The following is a 19,507-nucleotide window of genomic DNA, read 5'->3' on the forward strand; positions in this document are numbered from 1 at the left end:
TATGAGCAGGAGCAAGGATAAGAACATTCTTGTGGAAGTAGATCCAGAACCTGAAAGGACTCTGAAAAGGAAACTAAGAGAAGCTAAAATACAACAATCCAGAGATAACCTTTCAGAAATTTTTGAACAGGAAGAGGAGATGGCAACCGAAAATAATAATAATGTAAGGAAGATGTTTGGTGACTTTACTGCACCTAATTCCAATTTACATGGAAGAAGGATCTCCATTCCCGCCATTGGAGCAAACAACTTTGAGCTGAAACCTCAATTAGTTTCTCTGATGCAGCAGAACTGCAAGTTTCATAGACTTCCATCTGAAGATCCTTTTCAGTTCTTAACTGAATTCTTGTAGATATGTGATACTGTTAAGACTAATGGAGTAGATCCTGAAGTCTACAGGCTCATGCTTTTCCCTTTTGCTGTAAGAGACAGAGCTAGATTATGGTTGGATTCTCAACCCAAAGACAGCCTGAACTCTTGGGATAAGCTGGTCACGGCTTTCTTAGCCAAGTACTTTCCTCTTCAAAAGCTGAGCAAGCTTAGAGCTGATGTTCAAACCTTCAGACAGAAAGAAGGTGAATCCCTCTATGAAGCTTGGGAAAGATACAAACAGTTGACCAAAAAGTGTCCTTCTGACATGCTTTCAGAATGGACCATCCTGGATATATTCTATGATGGTTTATCTGAGCTATCAAAAATGTCACTGGACACTTCTGCAGGTGGATCCATTCACCTAAAGAAAACGCCTGCAGAAGCTCAAGAACTCATTGACATGGTTGCTAATAACCAGTTCATGTACACTTCTGAAAGGAATCCTGTGAGTAATGGGACGCCTATGAAGAAGGGAGTTCTTGAAGTTGATACTCTGAATGCCATATTGGCTCAGAATAAAATATTGATTCAGCAAGTCAATATGATCTCTCAGAGTCTGCATGGAATGCAAGCTGCATCCAATAGTACTCAAGAGGCTTCTTATGCAGAAGAAGCTTATGATCCTGAGAACCCTGCAATAGCAGAGGTAAATTACTTTGGTGAACCTTATGGAAACACCTATAACTCATCATGGAGAAATCACCCCAATTTCTCATGGAAGGATCAAAAGTCTCAACAAGGCTTTAATAATGGTGGAAGAAACAGGTTTAACAATAATAAACCTTTTCCATCATCCACTCAGCAACAGACAGAGAACTCCGAATAAAATACTCCTAATTTAACAAACCTAGTCTCTGATCTATCTAAGGCCACTGTAAGTTTCATGAATGAAACAAGATCTTCCATTAGAAATCTGGAAGCACAAGTGGGCCAGCTGAGTAAAAGGATCACTGAAATCCCTCCTAGTACTCTCCCAAGCAATACAGAAAAGAATCCAAAAGGAGAGTACAAGGCCATTGACATAACCAAAATGGCCGAACCTGTAAGGGAAGGAGAGGACATGAATCCCAAGGAGGAAGACCTCCTGGGACATCCAGTGATCAATAAGGCGCTTCCCTCTGAGGAACCAAAGGACTCTGAGGCTCATCTAGAGACCATAGAGATTCCATTGAACCTCCTTATGCCCTTCATGAGCTCTGATGAGTATTCCTCTTCTGAAGAGAATGAGGATGTTACTGAAGAGCAAACTGCCAAGTTTCTTGGTGCAATCATGAAGCTGAATGCCAAATTATTTGGCATTGATACTTGGGAAGTTGAACCTCCCTTGTTCATCAATGAACTAAGTGATCTGGATCAACTGACATTACCTCAGAAGAAACAGGATCCTGGAAAGTTCATAATATCTTGTACCATAGGCACCATGATTTTTAACGCTCTGTGTGACCTTGGTTCAGGAATAAACCTCATGCCCCTCTCTGTAATAGAGAAACTGGGAATCTATGGGGTGCAAGCTGCTAAAATCTCATTAGAGATGGCAGACAATTCAAGAAAACAGGCTTATGGACAAGTAAAGGACGTGTTAGTAAAGGTTGAGGGCCTTTACATCCCTGCTGATTTCATAGTCCTGGATACTGGAAAGGAAGAGGATGAATCCATTATCCTAGGAAGACCTTTCCTGGCCACAGCAAGAGCTGTGATTGATGTTGACAGAGGAGAATTAGTCCTCCAAAGGAATGAGGACTCCCTTGTGTTTAAAACTCAAGGATCTCCCTCTGCAACCATGGAGAAGAAGCATGAAAAGCTTCTCTCAAAGCAGAGTCAACCCAAGCCCCCACAGTCAAACTCTAAGTTTGGTGTTGGGAGGCCACAACCAAACTCTAAGTTTGGTGTTGAACTCCCATATCCAAACTCTAAGTTTGGTGTTGGAGAGTTTCAACAATGCTCTGAACATCTGTAAGGCACCATGAGAGCCCACTGTCAAGCTATTGACATTAAAGAAGCGCTTGTTGGGAGGCAACCCAATGTTTATTTATCTAATTTTTATTTTCATTGTTTTTCATGTCTTTATAGGTTCATGATCATGTGGAGTCACAAAATAAAAAGAAAAATTGAAAACAGAATCAAAAACAGCAGAAGAAAAATCACACCCTGGAGGAGCATCTGTCTGGCGTTCAGCGCCAGAACAGAGCATGGTTCTGGCGCTGAACGCCCAAAATGGGCAGCTTCTGGGCGCTGAACGCCAGAACAGGCATGGTTCTGGCGTTCAACGCCAGAATTGGCACACAAATGGGCGTTGAACGCCCAAAATGGCCACCAACCTGGCGCTGAACGCCCAGAGTTGTGTGCAAAGGCATTTTTACATGCCTAATGGGTGCAGGGATGTAAATCCTTGAACACCACAGGATCCCCACCTACCTCCACTCACTTCTTCTCACCACTCTCTTTCACACAACCCCATAAACACTCTTCCCTAAAAAAAAAAAAAACCTTTCACCAATCACCTCAAACTCTCTTCCCCATCACCTCTTCACCACTCACATCCATCCACTCTTCCCCGTAAACCTACCTCATAAACTCCACCTACCGTCAAAATTCAAAACCAATTTCCCACCCAAACCCACCCATATGGCCGAACCTTAACCCCCCTCCCTTCCCTATATAAAGCCCTCCATTCTTCATCAAATTCACATAACACACCCCTCTACACCCCTCTTGGCCGAAACACTTCCCACTCTCCCTCTCCTCCATTTCTTCTTCTTCTTCTTCTATTCTTCTTTTTTTTGCTCGAGGACGAGCAATATTCTAAGTTTGGTGTGGTAAAAGCATAAGCTTTTTGTTTTTCCATTACCATTGATGGCACCTAAGACCTGAGAATCCTCTAGAAAGGGGAAGGGGAAGACAAAAGCTTCCACCTCCGAGTCATGGGAGATGGAAAGGTTCATCTCCAAAGCCCATCAAGACCACTTCTATGATGTTATGGCCAAGAAGAAGGTGATCCCCGAGGTCCCTTTCAAACTCAAAAGAAATGAGTATCCGGAGATCCGACATGAAATTCAAAGAAGAGGTTGGGAAGTTCTAACAAATCCCATCCAACAAGTCGGCATCCTAATGGTTCAAGAGTTCTATGCCAATGCATGGATCACCAAGAACCATGATCAAAGTAAGAACCCGGATCCAAAGAACTATGTTACAATGGTTCGGGGGAAATACTTGGATTTTAGTCCGGAAAATGTGAGGTTGGCATTTAACTTGCCCATGATGCAAGGAGATGAACGCCCCTACACTAGAAGGGTTAACTTTAATCAACAGTTGGACCAAGTCCTTATGGACATATGTGTAGAAGGAGCTCAATGGAAGATTGACTCCAGAGGCAAATCGGTTCAACTAAGAAGATTGGACCTCAAGCCTGTGGCTAGAGGATGGTTGGAGTTCATTCAATGCTCAATCATTCCCACTAGCAACCGGTCTGAAGTTACTATAGACCGGGCCATCATGATCCATAGCATCATGATTGGAGAAGAGGTGGAAGTTCATGAGATTATACCTCAAGAACTCTACAAGGTGGCTGACAAGTCCTCCACTATGGCAAGGTTAGCCTTTCCTCACCTCATCTGCCACCTATGCAATTCGGCTGGGATTGACATAGAGGGAGATATCCTCATCAAAGAGGACAAGCCCATCACTAAGAAAAAGATGGAGCAAGCAAGAGAGCCCATTCATGGAGCTCAAGAGGCGTATGAAGCTCATCACCATGAGATCCCGGAAATGCCTCAAATGCATTTTCCTCCACAAAACTATTGGGAGCAAATCAACACCTCCCTAGGAGAATTGAGTTCCAATATGGGACAACTAAGGGTGGAACATCAAGAGCACTCCATCATCCTTCATGAAATAAGAGAAGATCAAAAAGCAATGAGGGAGGAGCAACAAAGACAAGAAAGAGACATAGAAGAGCTCAAGGACATCATTGGTTCCTCAAGAAGGAAACGCCACCATCACTAAGGTGGATTCATTCCTTGTTCTTGTTTCTTCTGTTTTTCGTTTTCTATGTTATGTGCTTATCTATGTTTGTGTCTTCATTACATGATCATTAGTAGTTAGTAACTATGTCTTAAAGTTATGAATGTCCTATGAATCCATCACCTCTCTTAAATGAAAAATGTTTTAATTCAAAAGAACAAGAAGTACATGAGTTTCAAATGTATGCTTAAACAGTGCATATGTCTTTTGAAGTTGTTGTTTAAGAATGTTAAATATGTTGGCTCTTGAAAGAATGATGACTAGGAGACATGTTATTTGATAATCTGAAAATCATAAAAATGATTCTTGAAGCAAGAAAAAGCAGCAAAGAACAAAGCTTGCAGAAAAAAAAAATATAATAGGCGAAAATAATAGAAAAAAAAAGAAAAAGCAAGCAGAAAAAGCCAATAACCCTTAAAACCAAAAGGCAAGGGAAAATAAAAAGGATCCCAAGGCTTTGAGCATCAGTGGATAGGAGGGCCTAAAGGAATAAAATCCTGGTCTAAGCGGCTAAACCAAGCTGTCCCTAACCATGTGCTTGTGGCGTGTAGGTGTCAAGTGAAAACTTGAGACTGAGCGGTTAAAGTCAAGGTCCAAAGCAAAAGAAGAGTGTGCTTAAGAACCCTGGACACCTCTAATTGGGGACTTTAGCAAAGCTGAGTCACAATCTGAAAAGGTTCACCCAATTATGTGTCTGTGACATTTATGTATCCGGTGGTAATACTGGAAAACAAAGTGCTTAGGGCCACGGCCTATACTCATAAAATAGCTGTGTTCAAGAATCATCATACTGAACTAGGAGAGTCAATAACACTATCTGAACTCTGAGTTCCTATAGATGCCAATCATTCTGAACCTCAATGGATAAAGTGAGATGCCAAAACTATTCAAGAGGCAAAAAGCTACAAGTCCCGCTCATATGATTAAAGCTATGTTTCATTGATAGTTTGGAATTTATAGTATATTCTCTTCTTTTTATCCTATTTGATTTTCAGTTGCTTGGGGACAAGCAACAATTTAAGTTTGGTGTTGTGATGAGCGGATAATTTATACGCTTTTTGGCATTGTTTTTAGTATGTTTTTAGTAGGATCTAGTTACTTTTAGGGATGTTTTCATTAGTTTTTATGTTAAATTCACATTTCTGGACTTTACTATGAGTTTGTGTGTTTTTCTGTGATTTCAGGTATTTTCTGGCTGAAATTGAGAGACTTGAGCAAAAATCAGATTCAGAGGTTGAAGAAGGACTGCTGATGCTGTTGGATTCTGACCTCCCTGCACTCAAAGTAGATTTTCTGGAGCTACAGAACTCGAAATGGCGCGCTTCCAATTGAGTTGGAAAGTAGACATCCAGGGCTTTCCATCAATATATAATAGTCCATACTTTGGCCAAGAATAGACGACGTAAACTGGCGTTCAACGCCAGCTTTCTGCCCAAATCTGGCGTCCAGCGCCAGAAAAGGAGCCAAAACCAGAGTTGAACGCCCAAACTGGCACAAAAGCTGGCGTTCAACTCCAGAAAGGACCTCTAGACGTGCAACACTCAAGCTCAGCCCAAGCACACACCAAGTGGGCCCCGGAAGTGGATTTATGCATCAATTACTTACTTCTGTAAACCCTAGTAGCTAGTTTATTATAAATAGGACATTTCACTATTGTATTTGACATCTTTGGATTATCTTTTGATCTATTGATCACGTTTTGGGGGCTGGCCATCTCGGCCATGCCTGGACCTTTCACTTATGTAATTTTAACGGTAGAGTTTCTACACTCCATAGATTAAGGTGTGGAGCTCTGCTGTTTCTCAAGGATTAATGCAAAGTACTACTGTTTTCTATTCAATTCATCTTGTTTCTCTTCTAAGATATTCATTCGTACATCAATCTGAATGTGATGAACGTGACAATCATCATCATTCCCTATGAACGCGTGCCTGACAACCACTTCCGTTCTACCTTAGACTGAATGAGTATCTCTTAGATCTCCTAACCAGAATCTTCGTGGTGTAAGCTAGAATGATGGTGGCATTCAAGAGAATCCGGAAGGTCTAAACCTTGTCTGTGGTATTCCGAGTAGGATTCAATGAATGAATGACTGTGACGAGCTCCAAACTCACGATTGCGGGGCGTTAGTGACAGACGCAAAAGGATAGTAAATCCTATTCCAGCATGATCGAGAACCGACAGATGAATAGCCGTGCCGTGATAGGGTGCGTTGACCATTTTCACTGAGAGGATAAGATGAAGCCATTGACAAGGGTGATGCCTCCAGACGATTAGCCGTGCCGTGATAGGGCATTGGATCATTTTCCCGAGAGATGACCGATAGTAGCCATTGACAGTGGTGATGTATCACATAAAGCTAGCCATGGAAAGGAGTAAGACTGATTGGATGAAGATAGCAGAAAAGCAGAGGTTTAGAGGAACGAAAGCATCTCCATTCGCTTATCTGAAATTCTCACCAATGAATTACATAAGTATTTCTATCCCTATTCTATTAATTATTATTCGAAAACACCATTATCAATTTATATCTGCCTAACTGAGATTTGCAAGGTGACCATAGCTTGCTTCATACCAACAATCTCCATGGGATTCGACCCTTACTCACGTAAGGTATTACTTGGACGACCCAGTGCACTTGCTGGTTAGTTACACGGAGTTGTGAACCATGGTCTTGGCATCATATTTTTGGCGCCATTTCCAGGGAAAGAAAGAGCAATGAATTTTACATAATTAAAGTGTAATCACGATTCCGCGTACCAGAGACTCTCTACGAAGCATGGGAGAGCTTTAAGGATCTGACAAGAAGGTGCCCGCCAGATATGTTCAATGAATGGGTGCAGTTACACATTTTCTATGAAGGTATTTCTTATGAATCAAAGAAGGCAGTAGACCACTCATCCGGGGGATCTATGAACAAGAAGAAGACCATTGAAGAAGCCATAGATGTCATTGAGACTGTAGCTGAGAATGACTACTTCTACGCTTCTGAAAGAGGCAACACTAGAGGAGTGATGGAGCTGAACAATGTGGATGCACTGCTAGCTCAAAACAAGATGATTACCAAGCAGTTGGCTGACCTTACCAAGAAGATGGAGAGGAATCAAGTAGCAGCAATCACCACTTCAGCAGCAACTCAAGAAGGAGTGAATGAAGAGGCAGAGGGTAGTCAGGAGCAAGCCAACTACATTGGAAATTCACCTAGGCAGAACCATGACCCATACTCCAAAATGTATAATCCTGGTTGGAGGAACCACCCAAACTTTGGGTGGGGAAACCAACAAGACCAAGGCAAAGATCAGAGACGTTACGACCCCAACAACCATGCGGCTCACCAACATTCCACACAGAGATCATATCAACACCCACTTAACAACACACCTCAACATCCATACCAAAGGCAAAATGGCCCTTCTCATCCCTCCAATCTCAACTCACCATCATCGGAAGAAAGACTATCAAGGATTGAAACTCTACTTGAAGGCATATGTAAGGAAATTCAAGATAACAAGGTGTTCAAAGAGGAGGTGCGAGCTAATCTCAAAAACCAGGGAGACACCATTCAGAGGCTAGAATTTCAAGTGGGATACCTCTCTGAAAAGATTTCCAAACCTACTGATAGCTTCCCAAGTGACACAGAGAAAAACCCGAGAGGTGAAGCAAAGAAAGTCAGATGGGAAGATTGCAAGATGGTTACTATAAGTGATGAGGGGACTGAGGAAGAGCCGAACAAACCATTAGAACAACCTGAAGATACATCAGTAGAGAAACAGGAAGAGGATCACCAAGAAACCAAAATTTCACAGAAGGAGCTGCTGAGACTCTATGCACCTTTTTCCCAAAAACTCAAAGGTGGTGTAGAAAAGAGAATATACTCAAGGTTTCTTGACATGTTTGCATCTTTCCATGTAAACATACTATTCATCAAGGCCCTCCAACAAATGCCCTCATACATTAAGTATATGAAAGAGTTGCTGACAAGGAAAAGCTCACTCAAAAGAGGGCAAACAATAATGATGAATAAGGAGTGTACTGCTCTCATTCAACCAGAGTTGCCTACAAAAAGGAAGGACCCAGGGAGTTTTCACATCCCCTGTGCCATAGGAGAAACAATGTTTGACAAAGGACTCTGTGATCTGGGAGCAAGCATCAACTTAATGCCTTTATCCCTTATGAAGAAGCTGCAGATCAATGAGCTAATGCCCACAGACGTAGTCATTAGGCTGGCTGACAAAACTCAAAAACAAGCAGTAGGAGTGGTAGAAAACGTGTTGGTAAAGGTTGGGAACTACTTCTTTCCTACAGACTTTGTCATATTGGAAATGGAAGAGAATCACCTTCACCCAATCATATTGGGAAGACCATTCCTAGCTACAGCCAGAGCGCTCATAGATGTGGAGTGAGGAGAGCTAATATTGAGGATACATGACGAACAACTCGCATTCAATGTCTTCAAACCCTCACAAGAAATAGATCAGGAAAGCAAGGAACCAAGGAAAGAGCACGACAAAGCACTAGTGGAAGAAACAAGTATTGAAGCACATGGAATTCCTTTGGTTGATGAACAAGATAATCAGCAGCTGTCACAGCCCAAGGAAGATCAGGAGGAACTTAAACCACCAGAATCATATGAGACCAGCAACAAAATCTCCCTAGGAAAAAAGACCACAAAGAGCAGGGCAACAACAAAAGAAACAAAGAAGAAGGCACCAAGGAGATGGAGGAACAAGAAGATCCCTACAGAGGATTTCTCTCCAGGGGATAAAGTGATCTCAGCTTACTTCATGGATATCCCACCTCATCTCCCCACCATCCCATCTCAGCTATCTAAGGTTTTCACCATCAACAAAATTCTCTCCCTAGAACATGTAGAGCTCCTTGATGAAGCCAATGGAGATAGGTTTACTGCAAGAGGGGAAGATCTGAAGCATTACCAACCACCCTGACAAAGGGCAGAACGTCAAGCTAGCGACGCTAAAGAAGTGCTTCATGGGAGGCAACCCACGTTTTATATGCTTTTAAAAGTAGTTAATAATTCAAAGTTCATGAAGTCCAAATCAACTTTGATGTACACTTGACCGAATCTTTCCTGTTTGCAACACATAGTGAAGAACAAGTTTGGTGTTCAAGGCACACTAAGAGAACATGAATGCAATTCATATCATGTCACTCTTAGAACCTTGAACAATTCCTTTTACTCCACATGGCCACAAACTAAGTTTGGTGTCATCAATGTTGCATACATGGACAATCAATTAGTCAGTTGGTTTGTACTTATGAATAGCACTTAGTCAGTTAACAAAAAAAAAGTAGTTACTCTTCTTTTCTTTTAAATTTTGCCACCACTTTCGAGAAATTCATTAATCACATCCCTTTATTTGTAGGAGAATTGATGGGACAATTGAAGAAGGAGGATTTGGCCACCACAAAAGGAGAGTACTATACACGTATTTTCAAGGGGGATGCATTGGGAAATGTTGCCATGCAACATTGGAAGAAGAACACACTTGGAAACTGAACCAACCCCCCTTCATAAAGTTGATGATCCTTGTGCTCATCCCATGATAAACCCCATCCGTTCATCACACACCCACTCCATCAATCCACACCTTTCATCTACCCACCATTTCTCTATATAAGAGACTCTTATTCCATACTCCTTTCACATTCCAATTTCCATCCCTTACACATCCCATTTTCAGCACCCAACTCCTTTTAACCCATCTTAACCAGCCGAAGTTCATTATCCACACCCTTTACACCTTCACATCTCAAAAGTCACTTATGGCATCATCAAGCTCCAAGAGGCAAAAGAGGAAGGAACCGGTAGAGAGCACCCCTTTCGATGAAGGGAGATTCAAAACTGCATTCCATGAACTCGAATTTGAACAGATAAAGCTAAAAAAGATATTGCCTGAGTTAACATTCCAGTTTAATGAGGATGAGTGCCCACAGATTCGAGAGAAGATTGAACAAAGGGGTTGGCTAAGGCTCACGAACCCAGAAGCAAGGATAAATGCAAACCTCATCAAAGAGTTCTATGCAAATGTGGTCAGAGAAGACAAAACCAAGGCCCCCACCTTCAAAAGTTACGTGAGAGGAACAGAGGTGGACTTCAGCCCCAATGCCATAACAAGGACTCTTCAGCTGAAATCGCCACATTTTGATGAGCCCAGTTATCATGTGAGAATAAGTAATGGCCCCAACAATGATGAACTTCAAGAAATTGTGAACGACATGTGTGTTATAGGATCTGACTGGGAAAGGTATTCGGATAGGAGACCCCGATTCATCAGGAGAGGAGACCTCATCCCGGAAGCCAAAGGATGGTTTGAGCTCGTGAGGAGATCTATCCTCCCAGCCACGAACAATTCTGAGGTTAACACTACTCGAGCTACTATGGTACATTGCTTAATAAAGGGTGGAGGCATCAATGTGTACGAGATTATAGCTGAATGATCCAGGTGCTAGACTTTGGTACCCCAGCACCATCCTTAGACTATTCACGAAAGCCAAGGTAGTCTTCGAGGACAGCAATCCAAGTTAGGTGAACCCTGGAAGGTCAGTCACGCTACAGCGAATAACTTATGTGGCACCCGCCCAACAACAAAGAAGACCTCAAATAGGGAAAAGAATAGCACAAGAGGGACCTCACCGAGAAGAATCTCATCAAGAAGAATACCAGTAAGAAGAGTACTATGGTCCAACCAACATCAACTTGAATCACATTCACGGAGCCATTGAGGAGCTAGCAAGGAGTTATATGGAGGGACAAGAACAACAACTGCACATTCAAGCCCAAAGGATCGATCGTCAAGAAGAACTGCTTTCTAATTGGATGAATCAACAAGGGGAGTGGCAGAAACAGCAAATGAAACACTACTCCCAGCTCACTCAAGCCATCAATCAAGTGACTGAAAGGCAAGAGCGTCAAGACAAATGCCTTCAAGAACTCAACCAACGACAGCTAGCTCAGACGAAGGAATTCAATGAGTTCAGCGTACTGAATGAAGGACGGCAACTACATAGGGAGGAGTTCAACATAAACACTCAAGCCAAGTTGAACTATATGTCTGGTCATATGCATAATCTACACTCTGCAATCCCTAGGTATGATGAAGTCCAAAAAGAGCTAACAGAACAAGAGGAAAGGAAGGTGAAACAGCAGAAGGAAACATTGAAAAAGAAGATGGAAGATGCTGGCTTCTGGAAAAAGTTGATTGGAAAAGGAAAGGGAAGTGGGAGTTCAAGCACTCAAGAAAAACACAAAGAGGACAAACAAGAGGGAGAGCATGAGCAATCCCATGAGTAAAAAGTGGTGGAGTTCCCTCATTATCCCATCTTTTTCAAGTTTTAAATAAGGAAAATCATGTATGAGATAGAACATGCTTCCATAGTAGCTTAGGAATTTTCAATGCTGTCTTTAGTATTTTCATTGCTTAGGTCATATGTGTGCTGTTCTAAGTAACCTGTCTTCATTTTCACCTTGCTCACTTGTATGCTTGTCTTTTAAGCCAAATAAAAAGAGATGTTATGAAAAGACCAGAGTGATGTTCAAGTTGTGAAGTGGGTCCTTAAATTTGTGGTGTAGTAATCACTTAGCTAAGTTGGTTCACTAACAAGGTAGGAAGGCAACTATCTGTCCTGAATCATATGCTTGAAACACACCCCATGAGACTAGCTAAATAATAAGATCCTAATAAGAAAAAGGAAAAGAACAATAAGAGTTGAAAAAGAAAGAAAAGTAATAAAGAATAAGGCTAGGAACCAAGGGCTTGAATCTTGAGGGATGTGTCTGTGGTGCTCTTGTACCAAGGATCTGCTTGGATGAATAAGTTCTTAGGATTACTTCATCACTTGGTAACTTGGGTTAACTAACCCGGGATTATCAACTAAAAATCCACTATCAAGAGCAACCTTGCTACAGAACATTTAGTAACCCAAAGAGGTGCTGGACACCAAGGCCTCAAGGAAAGAAAATAACAAACCATGTGCCTGTGGTGTGCATGTATGGGGGAGAGAGACTTGAGGGAGTAAGTCCTTAGGGGTGTCTCAACACCTAGCACCTTGAACCAACTAGTTCGGGAGTGTTGGCTGAAAGCTTATTTTAAAGAGTCGCACCCTCACAGAGCACTTAGCCTAAGGATGCAATAAACCTTGAAAAGACAAAGGGATCAATAAATAAAAGACTCAAAGGGTGCAATCAAGTGAGTATTCCCGGGCATGATAAAGGTCTGAAAGCCAGTAAAGGAATGAACCTAAGTTGCTATGCATGAAACCCCATAAAACCAAGGACATGACTTCCATAATAATGATTCATTTCTCTTGTCATTTCATTCATCATTCTCTTGTTCCAGTACTTGCTTAGGGACAAGCAAGCTTTAAGTTTGGTGTTGTGATGCCAGGGCATTTTGGCCAGTTTCACTGACCTTTTCTTTACTGCTTTGGGGTAGTTTCATGCATTTTCTTAGGAAATAAGCAAGTTTTGGGTAGAATTACACTTACATCTTGATTCAAGCAAATATTGTGAATTTGATATGATTTAATGAGAATTATGCATGAATTTAATGACAAATTGGATGATGCATGACTCATAACTTGGATTAGAGCTTTGATGTACTCTATTTGCTTGATTTCAGGACAAAGGAAGCAAGGAAAAGCCACGTTAGTAGCCACGTTAGTCTAACTAACGTGACCACTAACGTGGAATGGGAGCTAGCTTGCAACGTTAATGAGAAAAGTGATCGCCAATAACGTCCTCGAAGCCGTCATAGCCCACGTTAATTACCACGTTAGCTACATTAACGTGGTAGTTAACGTGGAAGAAAAAGAAGCTCCAAGCGTTAGTGGTAAAAGTAAGTGCCACTAACGCTCCAAGAGGGCAATTGGCCACATTAAGAGTCACGTTAACTCAATTAACGTGAACTCTAACGCGGAAGAGAAAGATAATGCCAACGTTAGTGACACTCACCTTTGTCACTAACGTTGGACTAAGCCCATATTGGCTACGTTAAGAGCCACGTTAACTTGGTTAACGTGAACTCTAACATGGAAGGAGCAAGGAATCGCCAATGTTAGTGACACTCACCTTTGTCACTAACATTGGACTAAGCCACTTTGAGCCACGTTAGTTACCACGTTAAGTGCATTAACGTGGAAGCTAACGTGGAGGAAAGAATTGATGAGCCAACGTTAGTAACACTCACCTTTGTCACTAACGTTGGAGTTGGCAATCACCACCACGTTAGTGGCCACGTTAAGACAATTAACGTGGGGCACTAACGTGGGAAGGGGCGTTTGGAACGTTAGTGACAAAGGTAAGTGTCACTAACGCTCTCAACACTAAGGCATGTCCACGTTAAGAGCCACGTTAGTTATACTAGCGTGGACTCTAACGTGAGAAAAAGGGGCTAAGGGCAACGTTATTGGCAAAGGTAAACGCCAATAACGCTCACGATGGACCAAGAGGCAATGTTAGTGGTCACGTTAGTGCCACTAACGTTGAAGTTAACGTAACTCATCTTCGGCTAGGAACGTTAGTGCAAAAGGTGATCGTCACTAACGTTCTCGAACCCACATTTTTACTTAACGTTAACGCCACTAACGTCCTAGCCAAAGTCCATGCCTACTTCACACTTTTTCTGCAAGAAAAGCTTAGCCCACTGAAGATTCCAAACTGCTTCAACTCAAGATCCAAAGGCCCATATCCAAGACTTGAAGAGCCAACTGGAAGATCAGAAGAGTAGTATATATAGGAGTAGTTTGAACTAGAGAGAAGCTTTTGGGATTGAGAGGACTACTCTCTGTATAATTTTACTTTCTCTGTAACTTCTAGTTTTACTTTCAGAATATATTCTCCATCTTTGTTTTCCATTCCCAGAGCCATAAACAACTAAATCCTTTCATTGGGTTAGGGAGCTCTGTTGTAATTTGATGGATCAATAATAGTTTTCATCATTCTTCTTCTTTCTTTTCTCTTGATTTTACTAGAAAGCTTTCAATCTTCATCCAATTGGGTAGTTGTCTTGGAAAAGAAGCTATTCATACTTGGATCTCTTCGGAACCTTGGAAGAGAAATGAAGAGATCATGCTAGAAATGCTTTCTCATGTTGGAGCAAATTGGGGGTTGGGCGGATATGGTGACATATAATTCTCCCAATACTTTGATTTGGAAATACATGTGGTACAATCAGTGACCATACTTCATCTCTTCTCATGAGCAATTAGACCTAGGAATTGGCTATTGATCAAGATTTGAGAGATTGAATTACCAAGGAATTGGAATTCAATCACTTAAGATTGCCAAGGAGATCAATGAATGCATTGATTGAGGAAGAGATAAAAATGAACTAGATCCGGAGAATGCAACATCTCCTAAGCCCAATGAATCCCCTATTTCTGATCTTACCCATTCTCTTTAATTTCTGCAATTTACTTTCATGCTAAATTCCCCATTCCCCATTTAAGATTCTGCAATTTACCTTCCGCCATTTACATTCAGCTCTTTATTTCCAATATTTACATTTTCTGTTATTTACTTTCCGCCATTTAATTTCTTGCGATTCTCACATCAAATTTTGCTTAGCTCAACTAAAACATTCCTCTAATTAAAGTTGATTGACCAATCAATCCCTGTGGGATTCGACCTCACTCTATTGTGAGTTTTTACTTGACGACAATTCGGTATACTTGCCGAGGGAAATTGTTGAGAGACAAGTTTTTGTGCATCACTAACCCTCAAGTTAGGGGAGGACCACATCTTATTTAAGATGCCTCACCCCAATTCTCCCTCTAAAAGAGAGATAACAGTGCAACACCTAGTGTGCCAACTCTCTCTTTCTGTGCAGAGCTCTGCAGAGCCCCCAGATATCAATTCTAAATTTGGTGTTGGGCAGCCCTCAACAAGCTTTAAGCACAATGGTACTAAAGAGAAAGTACCTAAAGGCTGGAAGGACAAGAAAGTCCCAACTGAAGGCCATTCACCTAGCATGAGAGTTGTCTTCACTAAAAATCCAATCCTACCACATACAGTGAACCGTGTCCTATCTCTAGAGCATGTAGAGCTCATTCATGAGAGGACAGGAAGAAAATTCACTGTCAGGGGCAAAAATCAGAGCCCTTACACCTCCATAAGGAGCTAAAAGTCAAGCTAGTGACTTTAAAAGAGCGCATGTTAGGAGGCAACCCAACTATACTCAACCATTTAGTTTCTTTTTGTTTTTACTTTCAGTTGTCAGATTCATGATCATGTGCATCAGTCAAGAGACAGATTTCACAGCAGTGAAAATAGAACACTCGAAGTGGAGTGTTAAAGTTGAACACCAGGGAGCAGCCCCTGGGCATTCAAACGCCAATGCAGAGAAGCAAGGAATTTGGAATTCCCTAGCCTCTTAGGACCAAGAGGTCCCACAGAAGCTCCACCTACCCCACCTTCTTCCCCATTGATCATATTTGCTCGAGGACGAGCGAAACTCTTAAGTTTGGTGTTGCCAAAGCTTTGCTTTGTGACTTCTACCACTCTTAAGTATAGAAGAAGAGGATGGAGCAAACTAGGAAGCATGCACAAGAACTTGTGAAGCCGCCTCAACAGAGACAAAGGAGTGACATAGAAGAGATCAAGCACTACATGGGATCCTCTAGGAGGAGCATTAGCCACCATCATCCAGGTGGATTCGTTCTCTTTTACTCCTTTCCTGTTATTTTTCTATTTTTTGTCTGTCTGTTTATTTGTTTTCTTGTCCTAGTTGCATGATCATTTACATTTGATGTCTTAAAAGGTTGTAAAATGTTCCATATATCTCTCACCTTGCTTAAATAAATTTTTTTTGAAAAGAATTGAGAGACGCATGAATTTTAAGTTAAAATAAGATTAGTTTAATTAGTTTGATGTGGTGTCATTTGCTTTTGTTTTCTGAATGTATGAAATAAACAGTGCATATTTGAAGTTAAAATTTTATGAATGTTGGCTCTTAAAAGAATAAGGAAAAAGGAAAAATATTATTGATAATCTGAAAAATCTAAAAATTGATTCTTGAACCAAGAAAAAGCAGCAAAAAGCAAAAGAAAAAGCATGTGGAAAAAGAAAAAAAAATTATATGCATGGAAAAAAGAAAGAAAAATGGCAAAAAAAAAAGCAGAAAAATCCATTACTACCCAAAAATGTAGGAAAAGGAGGGCAGATTGAAAATGCCAGTAACCCTTTAAACCAAAAGGCTTTGAGCATCAGTGGATAGGAGGGCCCAAAGGAATAAAATCCTGGCCTAAGTGGCTAAACCAAGCTGTCCCTAACCATGTGCTTATGGCGTGAAGGTGTCAAGTAAAAAGCTTGAGACTGAGCGGTTAAAGTCATGGTCCAAAGCAAAAGAGTGTGCTTAAGAACTTTGGACACCTCTATATGGGGACTCTAGCAAAGCTGAGTCATAATCTGAAAAGGTTCACCCAGTTAAAGTGTCTATGGCATGAATGTATCCGGTGATAATATTGGAAAACAGAGTGCTTAGGGTCACGGCCAAGACTCAAAAAGCTGTGTTCAAGAATAAAAATACTAAGAGTGTCAATAATATCATCTGGATTCTAAGTTCCCAAGGATGCCAACATCTTTGAGTTTCAATGGATAGTGAGATGCCAAAACTTTTCAGAAGCCAAAAGCTACTAAGTCCCGCTCATCTGATTTTAACTAAGCTTCATTTGAAACATAGAAATTTATTGTATCTTAATTTTCTTTTTATCCTACTATGTTTTTAGTTGCTTGGGGACAAGCAACGGTTTAAGTTTGGTGTTGTGATGAGCGGATATTTTATACACTTTTTGGCATCACTTTCATATAGTTTTTAGTGTGTTTTATTTATTTTTTTTAAGTTTTTATAGGTTTTAGTGTTAAAATCACATTTTTGGATTCTACTATGAGTTTTTGTGTTTTTGGAAAATTTCAAGTATTTTCTAGCTGAAATTGAGGAGCTGGAGCAGAAGTCTGATCTAGAGACAGAGGAAGTACTGCAAATGCTGTCCACATCTGACCTACTTGCATTCGGAAGCGCTTTTTTGGAGCTACAGAAGTCTAAATGGAGCACTATCAACGGCTATGGAAAGCTGACTTTCATATCTTTCCAGCAATATATAATAATCCATACTTTTCTTCGGATTAGAAGGCACAAAACTGGCGTTTAACATTAGCTTCTTGCACCCTTCCAAGCATCCAACGCCCAAATAGCAGAGCCTAGCATCCAAAGGCCCAGAAAGGACCCCCTAGCTGGCAATCCACGCCCAAGAGACCTCAATGCACATGGACCTCATCAAAGCTCAGCCCAAATACTCACCAAGTGGGCCCCAGAAGTAGATTTTACCACTAATTAGACTATTTTACCCTACTAGTCATCTATTTAAGGGATTAAACTTATGTAATTTAAGAACAACCATCTCCGGGGGTCTTCGGACCTTCTTCAACCTTCCTCCACCTCTTGGAGGGAGGTCTGCCATTATCTTCATCTTTGTGTTTTTATTTCAGTATGAGTTTCTAAACCTCCTAGGTTGAGGGGAGGAGCCCAGCTGAGTCCTATGAATTAATAAAAGTACTATTTCTTCTTCTTCGATCCGTGTCTAATCTATCTCTAAGATGTATATCCTGATATTCATCGTGATGAATAGGACGATCTGACAAATTGGCTCTGTTCATCACATTAAGATGAACGTGCTTGACAAACACCCGCGTCTACTTGGGTTCGTGTGAATACTTGGCCGAAAAGCACGAGCCAATAGCTATGGATTTACATCTCTTAGATGGTTAATCTACGATTTCGTTGGGGACTTCTTAAGACACCAGTTCAGCCGATCTCTGGGAAGATTAAGGTCTCCGTGGTATAGGCTAGATGCCAGAAGCAGTATTCTTTGATCCAAAAGATTCTACCTTGTCTGTGGAGCTTTGAGTAGGATCACCAAGAGAATGGATTGCTATGGGCTTCATCCTCCATTAGATTGAATAGCAAGGGCCCTGGCTTTCATTCTGTAGCAGAGGAGATCAAAGACCATTGGCGTGGCTTTCATCACTTACAGCCTGCCATAGAAGAAAATCATTCACAAGCAAAGAAGATGGTAGTACCAGAGTTAATTCAGAATGACAAAGCAACTCCAACTCTCAATCTAATCCTATCACTTATTCCTATCGTTATTCCAAATAATCCCATAAATATTTATGTATCCAACTCCTTCTGTTTCCGCATGACTAATATCTGCAAGACAACCATAAGCTTGCTTTAAGCCACAATCTTCATGGGATCAACCTTGACTCGCTCAGGTATTACTTGGACGACCTAGTGCACTTACTGGTACTACTGCTATTGTACAAAATAGTGTGGGTTTTACGTAGAAGTGCACTAGTGCACTTGCCGATAAGTTGTGGTTAGAAATTCCGCACCGAATTAAATCATTTTCTAAGATGCAATAACGCACAATGGCAAAGATGCAACATCAAGCAATTCAATCTTATTATTCAATTGAGTTCTAAAAGAGAATTACAAGCTTGCAAGGTCATATGATAGTTGGAACATAGAGTTCAGCGATTGAACCCTCACCGGATGTGTTTACTTTCTTATCTCTCTAGTTATAAGTTTAATCACTCAATTCTCTTGCAACTTTGCTCTCTAAAACTTGTTCTTTTTCTATAAATCAACAAATATTCAATGGACGCATGATGAATCCACATTTAATGATGATTTTTGTCTTGAAATAAGTGAATTTCATCACGTAAACTTACATTTATTCATTTAAATAGAATGCTTTTGTGAATTCTCTCTCAGTTGTACCTAATTGTTAAAAAAATGCTTTTTATGCTCTAAATGATCAAATTAACTCTATTTTTATTCCATTTCATGCCTTGATATATTTATGAGTGATTTCAGGATCAATAGGCAAGGATGGCTTTGAAGAAGTAGAGGAAAAGCATGCAAAGTGGGAGAATTTATGAAGAAACAAAGGAAGAGAATATTTGGAAGCATGCATACGCACACAATGGCACATACGCACATGTGTGAACAATCAGCTAGCATGCGCATGCACACGCTTGTGCGTATGCACAAGTGGGAAAAGTGGCAAGTGTACGTATTTCGGGGGCTCTTTGGCC

The 19,507-nt window shown here is 41.0% G+C and overlaps 1 non-coding gene across 1 annotated transcript; it reads right to left on the reverse strand.

Annotated features, from left to right (window-relative positions):
• Nucleotides 1-535: 535 nt before the first annotated feature.
• On the reverse strand, nucleotides 536-643 carry LOC148564022 (small nucleolar RNA R71). Its single transcript, XR_015884168.1, has one exon. It is a non-coding gene; the product is annotated as a small nucleolar RNA R71 (small nucleolar RNA).
• Between the last annotated feature and the right edge of the window lie 18,864 nt (nucleotides 644-19,507).

This window comes from Arachis ipaensis, chromosome B5 (assembly GCF_059453495.1).
Source record: "Arachis ipaensis isolate K30076 ecotype BB chromosome B5, ASM5945349v1, whole genome shotgun sequence".
Classification (NCBI taxonomy): domain Eukaryota; kingdom Viridiplantae; phylum Streptophyta; class Magnoliopsida; order Fabales; family Fabaceae; genus Arachis; species Arachis ipaensis.